At 43.8% G+C, this 17868-nt stretch overlaps 1 pseudogene; it reads left to right on the top strand.

Moving 5' to 3' along the window:
- The first annotated feature begins 10937 nt into the window (after positions 1-10937).
- On the top strand, positions 10938-11664 carry LOC125936091 (PRELI domain-containing protein 1, mitochondrial-like; annotated as a pseudogene).
- The last annotated feature ends 6204 nt before the right edge of the window (positions 11665-17868 follow it).

The following is a 17868-nucleotide window of genomic DNA, read 5'->3' as shown; positions in this document are numbered from 1 at the left end:
CTTGGAAAGAGCATGAGATTGATTGAGATTAGGTCCCATGCCTGCCTCATGGCTGTGTGAAAACAGCAAGAGAAAAGAATTTGTGAGAAGTCAGATGATGAATTTACTATTTGTCTTAGGACAGCACACCCTGAAGGCAGCTGGGTGAAATCATATGAGTGAAGGCAAGGGGTGATTGGACACTGAATGGGAAGAAAAAGGCAAATATCCACTAATAACGGTGGTGAGAAAGATAGACACAGTCCCTCTCATATTGGAGTATATAGTCTAGCAGGGAGTCATACAAAATGGAAGTAATCAGACAAAATAATTAGAGTTTATGATTAGACCTGTGAGGGCAACAGACCAGGAGCAATGACAATGAATGGCAGAGGACCTACTATTGACTAGAATGGGTAGTCAATGGAAACCTGTTTGAGGAAGTGATATTTAAGCTGATACCTAAAGATTGAGAGGGAACCATGGATATAAAGAATTGGCAATGGTCAATGGGGTGTGTGGGGAGGAAGGCATTGAGTTTGCAATGAGGGAGGCCAATGTGGGGTGAAATGAGCAAGAGGTGAGACTGGAGGGATTATCCTTGTCTTCAACTTTGAACTCACTTTAGCAATGGCCAAACAGACTTTGATAAAATTTACAATTCCTTGGATTATGCAAAGAGAAATTAACCCACACATAGACTTGCAAGATATGACCTGGATGAGAAAGAATGAACTCAAGAAAATCAGCAAAAGACACACAAGAATAGAGTGGGGGGAAGAAAGCAGGGTTGTTATAAAAACAAAGGAAGAATTAAAGATACAGCATTGGCTTGATCTATGTGTAGCTTTTTCATCAAAAAACAAACTATATAAAAACTTAAAAATTAACAGTAACAACTCAATAAATAGGATGAGAGGAAGGCAATGGCATGTAGGGAAAAATCATTGAAGGCATCCTTAAGACTGATAAGGTAGGAAAGACCTGATCTGGTTCATGGTACAGATTAGGAAACTAAGTCTCAGAGAAACCAGGATTCTCCAGAAACCAGGATTCTCACCGTCTGTCTCCTATACTAGCTGCCTCTTTTTCCTGGGTTGGGTGTCTGGTGAGACCAAGTAGGAGACCCACACCAGCTCCCTCCTCAACCCTTGCACCCAAGTGTTGTAAGGGCCCAAAAGGAAACAGAAACCTTGCCTTACGTAATGCCCTGAAGACAGATTTCTGGGACTCTGTGCCTCCAGCCCTCTCAATTTTCTTCCTGTCTCCTACCCACAAATGCTCACCATTGCAAAAGCCATTCTGTTAGGAAAACAAGACCAAGATATAAACTAGAACTACAACCTGAAAAGACTGGCTTCCTGTAGCTCAGCCTCCTGTCTCTGAACCCCTCTCCTCAGGAACCATGCCCTCCACAAACTATGCATTCAGACCCTTCATGCCCTTTCCCCCAATACACACAGACTTCCCTGCTCTGGAAAAAGAGACAGGTACAGTGGTACCTGTCTTGTTGCTTCCTAGCATCCATTCCACCTTTCCCTTCCCTTTTCCAAATAGGACCCTGAATTCTCAGCTATGTAATTTGAGTGGGATTGACCTCAACCCATTTCCAGGAATGGGCCTAAATAGCTTAAACTAACCAACACATTCCAAATCCCTGCCACAGTGATTAGTTCAGGAATAAGCATATGACCCAAATCAGGTCAACAGAGCTAAAACCAAACCAAAACAAAACAAAACACCTCAATTCTGGAATTTTGGATTGAGCCATTTGGGGAAATGGGTCTTTTCTTTTCTGCTGGGTTTGAATTTGGAAGCACCAGACCTAGAAGCAGCTGGCAATTTGTATGTACAAGACAAGATAAGGCAAGGCCAAGGCCAAGGCCTAATTCAACTGGTAAAGGTATAATGAGCCATGTTCAATGTAAGCAGTTTATTACTTACATACACAACAAGAATAAGCCAGCTCCCTGTGATCCTTGTACCCCACACCAAAAAGGATGACACTGAAACAAAAAGGGCTGGGCAACTGCAACATGAGTTGTAGGCACCTTGTTGCTAAGGAGCCAATTCTAGGCTGCAGTTAACAGGTTTTCTATTCTGTAGCTCCATTCTTAGTAGGATGGGGTAGAAAGTCCCATTAGCTCCTCAGAACCTGGGAAGAAGTAAGAAAACTCTCATTACAACTTCCCAGGGGAGATAGGGAGGCCCGGAGAACATGGCATCAGAGTCTTACAAGCCTCCCATCCTCTCATGTTCTGGGAGGGTCATGAGGCAGTCTGCCAAGACTCAGATTAAGTTTTTCAAACCTTTGCCCATGTGGCTTATATGAATGAATACGTGTAAGGTCACCAGGTGACAAGGCAGAGCCATTCCCCTACACTAGCATGTGGTCACAAAGAGACTCTGTCAAGAATTAAGCCAACTCCTAGGAAGTGTTTTGGAAAAATTAGAAAAGACTGGACCTTAGTTCCATTATTTGAGACACTGGATCAAACCTTGCCTGAGGGCAATTAGTGCTAAACATTTCAACCAAATTTCTTTTCTAGTTTAATCCCGTCTGAGTTGGGTCTTTAGCCACCTGCTACCAAAAGTTCCTAACCAATACAACAGGAGATGGAAATCAGCCTCTGGATTTCTTCCCTGGCTTTAATTACCATTTATATTTTGGTGATTCTCATATCTTTATTTCCAGCCCAGGTTTCACTTATTGATATTCAGACGTGTATCAAACTAAACATTGACACTTTAAATTCCAAATATCTAAATTTTTTAATGTTTATTTATTTTTGAGGGGGGATGGGGAAGAGAGAGAGGGAGACACAGAATCTGAAGCAGGCTCCAGGCTCTGAGCTGTCAGCACAGAGTTGACATGAGGCTCTCAAAGCCATGAACTGTGAAATCATGACCTGAGCCGAAGTTGGACGCTTAACTGAGTCACCCAGACGCCCCTAAATTCCAAATATCTAAAACCGAGCTCATGATCTTCCTTTCAACAACTCACTCTTCCTCCTTAATTCCTTATCTCTGTGAATGGCACCACCAGTCTTTCAGTTGTTCAACTAAAAACCTGAGAATTAGCCTTGACCTCTCCCAATGGCCATCCTTGTACATAATCCACCTTCAAGCTTTGGCCTAAAGATTAGTCAAATCAACCTACTCCTCTCCATCTTCACTGCCACTGCCCTGGTCTAAGCCACTAGCATTCCTCCCCTAGATGTCTACTATACTCTCCTAACAGTTCTCCTGTTGCCATTCTCCATCCTACAACCACTTTTTATGTTTGATACCCATTGGTTGAATGAATGAATAAACGAACAAATGAGTATCATTAACACTTCACCTAAAACCCTTCACTTAAAACTCTTCACTGGCTTTCCTTTGCACTTAGTTTAAGAATTGAAGTCCTTTAGGATGGCTCACAAGGGCCATCATGATCTACCCCCCCTACCTACCTCCCTTGACTCATCCCCCACTTTTGTGCCCTATTTGCACCTGAGAAAATAAACTATGAATTGTCATTTCCTTGGTACATTCTACTGTGTACACCCCACTGGCTATCCAACAGCACTTGTCCTCACTTGGCAAAGTCCTACTTATCTTTCAAGGCACATTCTTCAAGTTTCCATCTCTATGAAGACTTTGGTTCCACCTGAGAGTTGGTTCTTTCTCCATACTCCGAAAGAAAGCACTAAGCAGCTGTCTCTAAACAGCACTTGGTAATCACTATCTGATAATTCTAGTATCTGAAGTTTTTGGCAGTCTGATTCCTTGTGTCTACTGAATTTGCTCATGGTGGATTGTTTCCTTGTGTATTTCATCAGTTGTTTGCTTGTGGATTATTAAATAATGTTTGGAAGGGCTTTATACATAGGAATTCTGTATAGCCTGAAACTGGGGTGGAGGACATCCAGAGAAGATTTGCATTTGTTTCTCCTAGGCATCTGAGAGTTAGTTTGGGAGTACATCTCCTTTTGTGTGAATTTCTCAGCCTTGAAGTTTACCAGCCATTCAGGTGATATAAATTTGAACTCCAGACTCATCGAGGACAGGAGTGTGGTTTCAGATTCTCAGATCATTTCTTTCCCGCACCCAAATGCCAGGTCAAGATGGACATATATCCTTTTTGTTTCCTTTGCTAGTAGTCAGAAGTTTGTTTTCTTCTAATCTATCACTGTGGGTATAGCTCTTCAAGGGTCTCAGTTCAAATCCCAAACTTCATGTAAACCCAAGTCTTCATCTCCCCAAACATCTGTTAAAAACCCCAAACTGTTGAAGGTTCAGTTGTGCATTTAAAGGATGTTTGAGGGCACCTGGGTGGCTTAGTCGGCTAAGCTTCCAACTCTCTCTTTTCTTTTCTTTTTTTTTAGAGATTGAGAGAGAGAGAGAGAGAGAGAGAGAGAGAGAGAATCTTAAGCAGGCTCCACACTCAGCATGGAGCCCGATGTGGGGTGAGATCCCATGATTATCAAGCTCTGGGAGGGCAGGAAATGGATATGACACATTTCTGAGTCAAGACACCGAGCCCAAGATCTGGCACCGAGCACATGCTGAGAACATTTGTTGATACCAAACTTCCATTCAGACACTTCTAGTGATGGGGAGCTCACTCTTTCCCAAAGTAGCCTTGCCTTTTCTTTGGAGAGGGCTATGTTACCTAAGTGACCATCTGCCTAATGGGGGACAGACTATCCCTAGCCTATGCTCCTCCTTCCCAACACTCAGCTTGTCCACTCACATTCTGCAGAGAGAGGCTCAGGGCCTAGATGATCCCAGTGATAACTGGGACTTTGAGCTTTGATTCTGGGTGAAACACATAGGCTGCTTCTAGATGTAAACCTAAAGCTTTCATGCACCATTGGTGGAAGTCTAACCTGGCACATTTTGGGAGAGCATTTTTTGAAATTTAAAATATAGGGGCCCCAGGGTGGCTCAGTTGGTTACACATCCGACTTCGGCTCAGGTCATGACCTCACGGTTGGTGAGTTCGGTCCCCCTGTCGGGCTCTGTGCTGACAGCTCAGAGCCTGGAGCCCGCTTCACATTCTGTGTCTCCCTCTGTCTCTGCCCCTCCCCCACTCACACTCTGTTTCTCTCTCTCAAAAATAAATAAACATTAAAAAAATTTAAAAAAAGAAATTTAAAATATGTATACCTATCAGTCTTGTAAGTGATTTCTCTGAATCTATTCTATTCACACAAAAATAGTAATTGTAGTGTTGTTTGTAGCAGCAAAAAATTGAAAACTACCCAAATGTCCCTCAATAAACTATCTACAGTTAAATAGGGTATCTACAGCCACACAATGGGAAACTGGAAGGCAGTTTTTTTATGAGGTAGGTAGGTCTATGTGTCTATGTGTATTGACATAGGTCGAACTCAAGTCATATTGCTGAGTGGAAAATGTGAGTGTTCAGGACAGAGTATATAATATGATATATTTATGTAAAAACAAACTTATAAGCAGTAAAAATCGGTACATCCTAAAGCCTATTTGGTAATATCAATCAACATTTAAAATGCTATTTAAACTTTTCACATAACCTCACCTGACTAATCCCCACTAATAAATGTTCATCTTATGAATAAATATGCAAAGTAATGGATGCAAATATTAATTGCAGCATTATCTGTAATAATAAAATATTGAGAACAACCTTTCTTTCCACAGGGGAATTGACACACATTGTGCATAAATACAATGGGATACTATGCATGTGTAAGAAAAAAGTGAGGCTACTGATAAGGAAAGGTCTGCAAAATACACTGTAAAGTGAAAAAAAAAAAAACTAGGTGCAGAACAGTGTCTCTATTTGTGTGAAAAATACATATAAGTATATATGCACTGGATTTTAACTGCCTAGAATACTTCTGGAAGGAATAACAGGAAACTAGAATTAGTGTTTGCCTCCAGGGAGGAGACTGGATGGTGGGAACAGGGGAGGGAGGGGCACCTGGCTTTTACTATATTCCCTATTGAACCTTTGGAATTCTGAACTATGTCCCTGTAATTAAGTAAATTAAAAAATGTAAAGCATAATTCTAAAACTAGAAGCAAAAGCAAAACAAGCCTAATGAAACAAAACACTCCATACACACACACACACACACACACACACACACATGTATATATATATATAGTAGAAAAAGGGAAGGAGGGGCACATGAGTGGCTCAATTGGTTGAGCATCTGACTCTTGATTTCGGCTCAGGTCATGATCCCGGAGTTGCGGGATCAAGCCCCACATCAGGATCTGCACTCAGCGCGGAGCCTGCTTAAGTGAGCCTGGGTGGCTCAGTCAATTAAGCATCTGACTCCTGGTTTCAGCTCAGGTTGTGATCTCATGGTTTGTGGGTTCAAGCCCCACATTAAGCCCCACATCAAGCCCTACATCGAGCCCCGCATTGAGCTCCGTGCTGGCAGTGTGGAGCCTGCTTGGGATTTTCTCCCTTCCTTACTTGCTTGTGTGCTCTCTCTCTCTCAAAGTTAATAAATAAACTTAAGAAAAATATTCTCCCTCTCTCGCCCTCCCTCTGCCCACTCTCTTGCTTGCCTTCTCCCTCTGTCTAAAAAAAAGGAAAAGATACACTCCCAATCAGGGGCAGTGGTGGAAAGTCTCTTGAATTGGATGACGGATGGTCAAGGGACTTTAACTTTATCTTGATTGTTTGAATTTTATACTTACAACATTTTTAATTACAAAATTTGTTTGTTTCAATTTACATAAATTGTTGCATCATTTAAAATACATTTAAAAACATTTTTTTAACGTTTATTTATTTTTGAGACAGAGAGAGACAGAGCATGAACAGGGGAGGGGCAGAGAGAGGGGGAGACACAGAATCTGAAACAGGCTCCAGGCTCTGAGCTGTCAGCACAGAGCCCGACGCGGGGCTCGAACTCACGGACCGTGAGATCATGACCTGAGCCGAAGTCGGCCGCCCAACCGACTGAGCCACCCAGGCGCCCCTAAAATACATTTTAATTTTAAAAAGAATTCAAATGGATAGAATTCAACTACCCCAAGGCAAAAGAGTGAGGCTGAAGCTGACTCTCCTTCTGAGAGAAGGATTCATATCATGCCCTTTGTCCCACCTGCCCTCCCCCAAGGAATACCTTGGCTCAGAAAGAGGCTGAGCTACTCCCAGCATCATTCCAAAGAGCCTCTCCTGTCACCTCTCATGCACTTGACTCCCTGTTCCCAGAGTTCTGGGCTGAGAACAAGAGCCAATTAGCTATAGGGTCATATTTCCAGAGTCCCCGTCGATGTGAGGTTGAACAGGGCCAGTCTAGGAAAATTGGGACATCTGGCTCCCACCTTTTACCTCTCTGTTTATTCCCTTCAATGCCCTGCTGCCCTGTTCCCACCTCCCAGTCTGTGTTTCTCAGTCCATTCAGTGGAGAGTGCAGTGAAAAAACCCAGTCAACTAGAAGTGTAGGGATTTAGTGTTCCTTATCTCTTAACTAGTTGTATTTTAGGAGGCATCTAAATAGGGAAATGCTTAACTGTGAGGGAGGAAGCTATAATGGTGGAATTTCTGGTACAGTGAGGAAGGTATCCTAAGGTAAAAGGGCTTCCCTATCACTCTTGAGTCATGTTGGTTGTCAATACCATATAGTGCTTAACAGCTAGATGGGCTCTAGAGCCAGGCTAATAAGATTCATATCCCAGTCTATCATTTAGTAGCTGTCAAGCCTTGGGCAGATAATTCAAGCTCTCTGTGCCTCATTTTCCAAGCCTACAAGACGGGGATAATAAGAGTAGCTCCCTTATGTAATTGTTCTGAAGCTGTAATGAAATATTACATGAAAACCATTGAGAATACCTCCTGGAACATAGAAAACAATCAATTAACATTAGCCATGGTTGTTATTACTTGTACAAATAATTTTTCTTTCTTAAGGACAGAACTGAAACACTTTGAAGACCTCTGCAGTAGAAAAATTAAATCTGTCAAGCTAATAAATCACTCTGATAAGAGGTAGTAGTCAGTAGCTTTTTAATCCAACCTAAGTCAGGAATGATTTTGAGACAGAGGAAATTCTTGAACAAAAGCCCAAGAAAAATGATGTTATGATCAAAATCTATGACAACTTCATTTCAAAGATGGAAAACATCTTATCTGAGGGTTATGAACTGCTAAACTTCCCCTTCTCAAATGAGTTGGTCAATGTTGGTTTTGTACATGTAGGTTAGTGGTAACATTGCATTTTCTTAAATAAATTGAGTAAGTATATTTCCATGTTGCTTCTTTTCTTTTTTTCCTTTTTAAGCCACCTTTGCTGAGGTGTAATGAATTTTGACACCATGTAACCACTCCCACAAATTATAGAGCACTCCATCACTCCAGAAAATTCCTTTGCTCCCCTTTGTACTCAGTCGGTCCTTCCACCCATCACAGGCAGCTATTGACCTGCTCTCTGTCAGTATACATACTCCTTTTGCCTGTTCTAGAAGTTCATACTAATGGTATCATATGATATGTACTCTTTAGCATCTGGTTTCTTCTGTTGAGCATCGTATTTTGAGGTTCATCCGTATTTTTACAGGTATTATAGTTCATTCCTTTTTATTGCTAAGTAGTCATCCATCATAGGAATAATACTGCAATTCTGTTACCTTTATATACTAGAGTTTGAAAATAAAGGTTGACTGAGTTTGAACTCTTGGAGAAGAGAGTGAAGGGGTAAGATCTGGAAATGAAAGCTTCCGGTGTCTTTCCTGTCCCTTTCACTCACTCATTCGATTATCGTGGGTAAGCCCTTCCCCCTCATCCACACTTCAGTTTCCTCATCTGTAAACTTAGCGTGCTAGATTATCTGTAAATAACCATTCCATGCAATCCCATTACAGGTAGAAGGGTTTCTTCTCCCACAAGAAGGTACATTTTAAAAAATGTTTATTTATTTATTTTGAGAGAGAGAACACGTGCACGAGAGAGTGCGTGCATACACAAGTAGGGGGAGGGGTTGAGGGAGAGGGAGAGAGAATCTTAGGCAGGCTCCAAGCTCAGCTGGGAACCTGACTCAGAGCCTCAACGCAGGATCACAACTTGAGCCGAAATCAAGAGTCAGACACGTGAAGGACTGAGCCACCCAGGCACCCCAGGAAGACACATTTTTTTTAAGACCCACAAGTAAGGTCCTACCCCCGACAGAGACACAGAGAATTCCTCTGGAAGACAGGGAGAATAAAATCCATAGAAAATGAGACAAGTAGATGGAGAACAAGCAGGAAGGCCCAGGTAAGTTCAGGAATTGATCAATAAATATTTACAACCTATTCAGGGTCTCTATCCCTAGCTTTTCTACCCAAATATCCCATTGGTAGACTCATGGCTTGAATCAAGGGAATCAGGCCAGGAGGGTTTTATGGAGAAGAAGGAGTTCTGAGGACCTCAGAGAACAGGTCATGGTGAAGGACTGAGGCTGCCATTCTGGGCCTAGAGGTTGAGTGAGTAGAAAATCAAGGGAAAGGGTGGTAGGAAGAGCTTGGTCAGAGAATGAGTCAGTATCTTTCAAAGATCCCATACTCCATAATCCAAATACTCCCATAAACCAAATAAATCCCAGGGCCCCACATGGCCCAGGCTTAGCCTCCAATGTCACATTCAAGAACTGCCATGTAAAGAATAAATTGTTGAAAACAAAGCAAATGATCAGCTACAGGGAACTGATTGGACAACTTCAGTCTATCCATACTATGATATAATGTAATACTATGTGGTTATTAACAAAGAATGAAGAAGTACTATGTACTATTAGGGACTGATCTCCATGTTATATTGTTAAGTTAAAAAAAGCAAATTTCAGGAGGTCTGGGTGGCTCAGTCGGTTGAGCGTCTGACTTCGGCTCAGGTCATGACCTCGCAGTTCGTGAGTTCAAGCCTCACGTCAGGCTCTGTGCTGACAGCTCACAGCCTGGAGCCTGCTTCAGATTCTGCGCCTCCCTCTCTCTCTGCTCCTTCCCTGCTCATGCTCTGTCTCTCTCTGTCTCTCAAAAATGAATAAACACTAAACATTTTTTTTTTATAAAAAGCAAATTTCAGGGGTGCCTGGGTAGCTCAGTCGGTTAAGTGTCCAGCTTTGGCTCAAGTCATGATCTCACAGTTCATGAGTTTGAGCCTGCATTGGGCTCTGTGCTGACAGCCCAGACCTGGAGCCTGCTTCAGATTCTGTGTCTCCCTCTCTCTCTGCCCCTGCCCCACTCACACTCTGTCTGTCTCTCTCAAAAATAAATAAACATTGGGGCGCCTGGGTGGCGCAGTCGGTTAAGCGTCCGACTTCAGCCAGGTCGCGATCTCGCGGTCCGTGAGTTCGAGCCCCGCGTCGGGCTCTGGGCTGATGGCTCGGAGCCTGGAGCCTGTTTCTGATTCTGTGTCTCCCTCTCTCTCTGACCCTCCCCCGTTCATGCTCTGTCTCTCTCTGTCCCAAAAATAAATAAAAAACGTTGAAAAAAATTTTTTTTTTAAAAAATAAACATTAAAATAAATTTTAAAAAAAGAAAATTTCAGAACAGTATGCACAGCTCTCGTTTGTGTTCAAAATGGGGTGATCACATATACATATACGTCCATACATATCCGTATGTATATGTAAAGAATATTTCCAACACTTCACTCAAGAAGCTGGGTAACAGCAGTCACCCCTAAGGAGCAGAAGTTGATTGGAGGGTGCTGGGGTTAGAAATGAGAAGGAAACCTATATCCTTTTATTCTCTAGGCTTTTGAATTACGTGCATTTTAATCTATTCAGAAATGAATGAAAATGTATTAAATCCAAGAACAACAGTCCAGCTCCCAAAAGTAATTTTAAAATGGCTCTAGGCTTGTGGCCAGACAACCCCTCATGGCCAGGGCCGCTGCTTGTGCTTGGGTGGGGTGTGGTGCCCCCACCCCACCCCCCTCTTCCCCCGCCACCCCCCACCCCCCAGCACACACCCCACCCCGGGTCAGGAAGATGGTGAAGTATTTCTGGGCCAGAGCTTGATTGCTCCACAGTTCCTGGGACCAAGTGTTGGCTGCCTTCCGGCAGCAGCACCCGAATCCCTATAGCAAACGTGTCTTGACCGAAGACGGAGTGCACCAGGAGGTGGCCCCTGACCCAGTGTCTCCTGACCAAGACCAACAGGATGCCCTGCTGGGCGGAGTGACTGCTTCCTGCCAGTGTTGCTCCCTCAGTGTGCATCCTGGAGGATTCTATTGTGGACCCACAGAACTAGACCATGACCACCTTCACCTGGAACATCAACCAGGCCCAGCTGCTGGTGGTGGAAGAACTATGTGTTTACTGTGTGAACTCTGATAACAGCGGCTGGACCAAAATCCGCTGGGAAGCCTGGGTCTCCTCCAGCTTATTTGATGTCTCCAAAGCTGTCCACGAATTTGGCCTTGCCTGGTTCAAGAGCAATTGTGACCAAGACTAGGAAGGGCTTTGAATACATCTTGGCCAAGCTGCAAGGTGAGGCCCCTTCCGAACCCCTTGTTGAGACAGCCAAGGAAGCCAAGGAGAAGGCAAGGGGGACAGCACTGGCAGCTACAGAGGAGGCCAAGGACCTTGCCAGCAAGGCCGCTACCAAACAGCAACAGCAGCAGCAGCAGTTTGTGTAGCTAGCCCAGGCCCTGGTGTGGTAGGACACCTGACCACCCTGCTCAAATCCCTCCACGTTTTCCCTCTTGTGCTTTATTATTAAAAGTCAACCTCCAGCCCTTTCTCTTGTCTGGGTGGTGGGTTGGGGATGGGAGTCCCGTTTGGCATTTATAGTGCACCAGGCCCGTTACCCATGTCTGAGTGGGGCCTGCTCATTCCCACATGAGGCAGTTGATGACGGGCACAGAGAGGTGCAGTGACTTGTCCAGGATCACAGACAGCATGCAGGTGCAATGGTAAAAAATGCTAGACTGTAAGCTCCATGAGGGCAGGGACCTTTGTTGCATTCTCTCATGTGTCCCAAGTACCTGGAACAATACCTAACACAAAACAGGCACTTTTTTGTTGACTTAAAAAAAATGACTCTAATATTTATTTATAATTCTTGAAAGACATCAGAGGGTCTGTAATCCAGGCCAACACTCTTTAGAATCTCCTGTGTTCTCATTAACCCTCTCAAGCCACATTGTTGCCTCTCAGTGCCCCTCACTCACCAAACTTGTCACTTTCCATCAAAAATTGTCCCCCGAGGCCCTTTCCCACAGCTTTGCTTTTCTTTTTCCTCCCCACCTTACCATTCAGTGTCTGTCATCCTGTTATCCTACTTTTGTGTCACACACACACACACACACACAAAGCAGTCAGACAAAATAAAACTCTCCTTAGAAAATCATGGGCAGTCTACTACAAAGCTGTCATCATCAAGACAGCATGGTATTGGCACAAAAACAAACACATAGACCAATGGAATAGAATAGAAACCCCAGAACTAGACCCACAAACGTATGGCCAACTCATCTTTGACAAAGCAGGAAAGAACATCCAATGGAAAAAAGACAGTCTCTTTAACAAATGGTGCTGGGAGAACTGGACAGCAACATGCAGAAGGTTGAAACTAGACCACTTTTTCACACCATTCACAAAAATAAACTCAAAATGGATAAAGGACCTGAATGTGAGACAGGAAACCATCAAAACCTTAGAGGAGAAAGCAGGAAAAGACCTCTCTGACCTCAGCCGTAGCAATCTCTTACTCGACACATCCCCAAAGGCAAGGGAATTAAAAGCAAAAGTGAATTACTGGGACCTTATGAAGAGAAAAAGCTTCTGCACAGCAAAGGAAACAACCAACAAAACTAAAAGGCAACCAACGGAATGGGAAAGGGTATTTGCAAATGACATATCGGACAAAGGGCTAGTATCCAAAATCTATAAAGAGCTCACCAAACTCCACACCTGAAAAACAAATAACCCAGTGAAGAAATGGGCAGAAGACATGAATAGACACTTCTCTAAAGAAGACATCCGGATGGCCAACAGGCACATGAAACGATGTTCAACGTCGCTCCTTATCAGGGAAATACAAATCAAAACCACACTCAGATATCACCTCACGCCAGTCAGAGTGGCCAAAATGAACAAATCAGGAGACTATAGATGCTGGAGAGGATGTGGAGAAACGGGAACCCTCTTACACTGTTGGTGGGAATGCAAATTGGTGCAGCCGCTCTGGAAAGCAGTGTGGAGGTTCCTCAGAAAATTAAAAATAGACCTACCCTATGACCCAGCAATAGCACTGCTAGGAATTTACCCAAGGGATACAGGAGTACTGATGCATAGGGGCACTTGTACCCCAATGTTTATAGCAGCACTCTCAACAATAGCCAAATTATGGAAAGAGCCTAAATGTCCATCAACTGATGAATGGATAAAGAAATTGTGGTTTATATACACAATGGAATACTACGTGGCAATGAGAAAGAATGAAATATGGCCTTTTGTAGCAACGTGGATGGAACTGGAGAGTGTGATGCTAAGTGAAATAAGCCATACAGAGAAAGACAGATACCATATGGTTTCACTCTTATGTGGATCCTGAGAAACTTGACAGAAATCCATGGGGGAGGGGAAGGAAAAAAAAAAAAGAGGTTAGAGTGGGAGAGAGCCAAAGCATAAGAGACTGTTAAAAACTGAGAACAAACTGAGGGTTGATGGGGGGTGGGAGGGAGGGGAGGGTGGGTGATGGGTATTGAGGAGGGCACCTTTTGGGATGAGCACTGGGTGTTGTATGGAAACCAATTTGACAATAAATTTCATATATTAAAAAAAAAAAAGAAAATCATGGGCAGAGGACAAGTAAGCAGACAAAGGAATTCCCCATTAATGCCCTCATTGTACAGAAACAGAGACCCACAGAGGGACAGAAAGTCACCCCAAATTACATAGCAAGTCAGAAGCAGAGCCAAGACAAAGGTGCAGGGCTCCTGATTTGAAATCATATTCCAGGGCATTCAACCCATTTGTCCCACGCAAGCTTCTACTCATCCTTCAAAGTGTACCTCAGATGCCTTGTCTTCCCTGAAGCCTTCCTTGAATCTCTCTCTCTCTCTCTTTTTTTTTTTTTTTTGGATTCCCCTAGCATCTTGTCTTACCCACTGTCATAGCCCCTATCTCCCTGTTTTATAATGTCTCTGATTATATTTCTGCTTACACTGAAAGAGATTCTCAAGTATAGAAAAGGCACCTGTCTCCCAGAGAGTAACTAGTCATTACTGAGTGTGATGAATTGAAAGTGTATAATGCTCTAAGGACAGGCAGACAATATGTTTTGGGGGCTGTGAGAAGGGAGAAGTTATTTCTTCCCAAAGAGATCTTGGAAAGCTTCCTGGAAGGAGTGCCTTTTGGCTGATATATACCTAGAGTTACATCCCACATATTGAAGTTACTTAATTTCAAGTATATGACTTTGGCAAAAGAAAAAAAGATAGGAAAAAATGATGTTTTCCCATTTGTAACACTATTATGAGTTTTACAAAAATATTTGCACGAAGACAAAATGTACTAGTTGGGGGCGCCTGGATGGCTCAGTTGGTTAAGCATCTGACTTCAGTTCAGGTCATGATCTTGCAGTTTGTGAGTTTGAGCCCCACACTGGGCTCTACACTGACAGTGAAGAGCCTGCTTGGTATTCTCTCTCTTTCCCTCTCTCTTTGGCCCTCCCCCACTTGCTCTCTCGCTCTCTCTCTCTCTCTCTGTTTCTCTCTCTCAAAATAATAAATAAATAAACTTTAAAAATACCTTTAAAAAAAAGACAAAATGTACTCGAGTAAGATTAGTAACTCAAGCTGCCTCTTGATTTTCATGCAAAAAACTTTTTGAACACATGTGTAAAAGTCTTCTATAGTTGTGTTACAAACTTCCACAAACTTAGGGGCTCAAGACAACACTTACTTATTAGCTACAGTTTTATTAGTCAGAAGTCCAGGCACAGCTCATTTGGGTTCTCTGCTCAGGGACCCACAGGGTGAAATTGAGGTGTTGACCACTGTGTCCTCATCTGAAGACTCAAATAGGGAAACTTTTTCTTCCAGGCTCCCTCAGGTTGTTGGCAGAATTCATTTCCTTGCAGCCATATTATTAAGATCCTTATTTTATTGCTATCTGTTATCTGGGGGCTGCTCTCAGCTTCTAGAGGCCCCTCTTGGGTCCTTGCCATGTGGCCCTCTCCAAAACATGGCAGTTTGCTACTCCAAGGCCAACATGGGAGTGCTGCTTGAGAAAATGATTTTATGTTAGGTAAAGATACTGTAAAATTTTCACACATAGGCTTTATCATTTTTACACTATTTATTATTATATGTGCACAGATGTACATCCAATATTTCTATACACTGCTATATATACAGAAACATGATCTTGGGCCTCAGCAGTCTGAGACTCAATTTCCTCATCTGTAAAATGGGGATAGAAACGCTGTCCATCCTGGAGAGTGACAGGCATACAGTAAATGCTCAATAAATATAAGCTGCCAATTACATTAATAAAGAATTAATAAAGAATAAAGAGGTTCTAGACACATGGAGATTAGGTAGGGGGAGAGGGACGGGCTCCCTAGGAAGAGGAAACTGCGAGAGCAAAATCCTGGAAGCAGAAAAACTGGTGGTAGCTTGGAGTGTGATCATTTGCATGGTGTGTGTGTGTGTGTGTGTGTGTGTGTTGACGGAGAAGGCCAAATGAGTGGGTGAGGGCAGCTTCACTCACCCCTCGAGTCAGTACTTACTGAATGTTTACTGTGTACCAAGTACCACGAGAGCATGCCTGGTCTGCCGTGTGAATTGCAGCCTAGAGATGGTAGGGAGCCAAGGAGGAGCTATGAGCAGAAAAGGGCGGTGGTCTGAGCTGCAGGGAGCCCATCTGCTCCTAGAAGAGTGGCTGCCTCAGCAGGGGGGAACCTCATTGTCTACCTTCTCCTTCCCAGCCTCAAAGCTGGAGGGATGCCACCATTTCCTTCCAAAAGTTCTAAATGTGGGAATTCATGCAGGGCATTCACACCAGAGCAGCTCACTTGGGTAATTGTCTACACTCAAACATACCCAAGGAACCCCAAAGTCACCACCCCAACCTCAAATCATGGGCAGGTGGACTAAAACCAAGCCAGGCATTTCACTTCCTGTCACCTGCCTCCTCTTCCTGAAATGAATCCTGTCCTGACTATTCCTTCCTCCAGGGAGGACAAACAGACACAAACAAACTCGGATGCCTGAAGGTTGGGACTGGAGATACCGTTTAGGAAGCATGAGGCCAGCCACTTTGCAGATGGGAAAACTGACAAAGAAAGTGATTTACCCAGGAACCCAGGCAGTGAGCCCAGGATAGAACCAGGACTGAAATTTGGATTTACTGACAATCAGGCCAAGGTGTTCACACACACACACACACACACACACACACACACCATCCTCAATTTAAACACCTCTGAGTTGGACAACAAACCTATCTGAATAGAAATTCTGGATATATGGCTCCTGGTTAAGGTATAGAACATTTGGTTTGGGAGGAGTTTGGGGATTATGTCTGCCCTAGTTGGCTTTACCAATTAAATTTTTTCCCGTCTCTGTCCCAGTTTCTTGTACCAGTAAAATGGAAAGAAAATGATTATCTACATAAAGGGTTGTTGTGAAGATTAAATTAATTATTGACATGGGTAAGGACTTAGAATAGTACCTGACACATAGAAATCCCAATAGTATCATAATTAATCTTCTCATTTAACTGTAGTTCTGGGACTAGTGGAGGGCAGGGAAGGGCTATGCTTCCGAGTGATCAGGACTCCTGATTTTGACTCAGATTCCAAGCTACCCTGTGGTCTTTGTCTCAGCCTTGCTGTCTACCTGAGAGGGGAAAGGGAGAAGGGATGAATGGTGAGGCAGTTCTCCAGCGGGCTCATATCTTCAAGTACACACAAGGTCTGTGAAGGACACACCCAGGCTGACACATCTGACACATCTCTGTCCTTTGAAGTGGGGGGCCCCAAGCCATTGGTGAGGCCCCAGGGTTTGGTGAGGGCAAGCCTCAGGCCCAGACAGGAATAGAAGGATGGCCTCTTGACCTCCAATCCTGGAGCCCATAAAACTGGGAAGGTGCTTATATCTGAGCAGGGATTGGATGGGTATGGGCATCTGTCAACTCCGTGGGTGTGAGTTCATGTGCATGTGTGTATGTTTGTACACGGATGCCTCCATGTGTATGTGAAGACATCCATGTCTATCCAGCAATGGCAGTCTCTAATTGGAAATAAGTCTCCAGGATTACCCCTAGCATGGTGCCCACTGCCTCTTTTTACAACCCTCAGGTCCAGACCAGGGTCCCAGAATACTAAGCTCCCCCACTCCTTTGCCACCAGGTTCAATAGATAGCTCTGCTGGTCTACAATTCTAAGCAGGTAACTTGACCTCTCTGTGCCTGTGTGCCTCAGTTTCTCCACCTGTAAGATGAGGAGTTTGGATGAATTAAGATCTGAGGTGTCCTCCAACCCTGATAATAAATCTACAGTGCAGAGGGATGGGTCCTAGGGGTTTCAGGAGAGGATACAGCTACTTCCACGTGTACCTCTGATTCTGCAGAGAAATGGAAGACTGGGATCTGCCCTAGCAGCCTGTACATGGGGTTCAGCCAAAGCTGGGAGCAGAATCTAGCTCATCAGAGTGTATGCCAGAGGCCCCTTCCCTGGGCTTGAGAAATGAAAATCCTGTGCCCAACAGAATGCTCCCTACACCAGGGTCCAGGATCCAGGTGAAGATTCCTATACCAGCCACCCTTCTTGAGCTGTAAATGCTGAGCTTTTGATTGGAGTCTACTCTGCCAGTCCCAGCATAGGCTGGGTGGGGGTAGTATATGGACAGAGATTACGCCCTTGGGATGCCAACCATCCATTTAGGAACACACACACACACACACACAC

This window comes from Panthera uncia (genome assembly GCF_023721935.1).
Source record: "Panthera uncia isolate 11264 chromosome A3 unlocalized genomic scaffold, Puncia_PCG_1.0 HiC_scaffold_11, whole genome shotgun sequence".
Classification (NCBI taxonomy): domain Eukaryota; kingdom Metazoa; phylum Chordata; class Mammalia; order Carnivora; family Felidae; genus Panthera; species Panthera uncia.
This window is presented reverse-complemented; position numbering and strand designations above follow the sequence as displayed.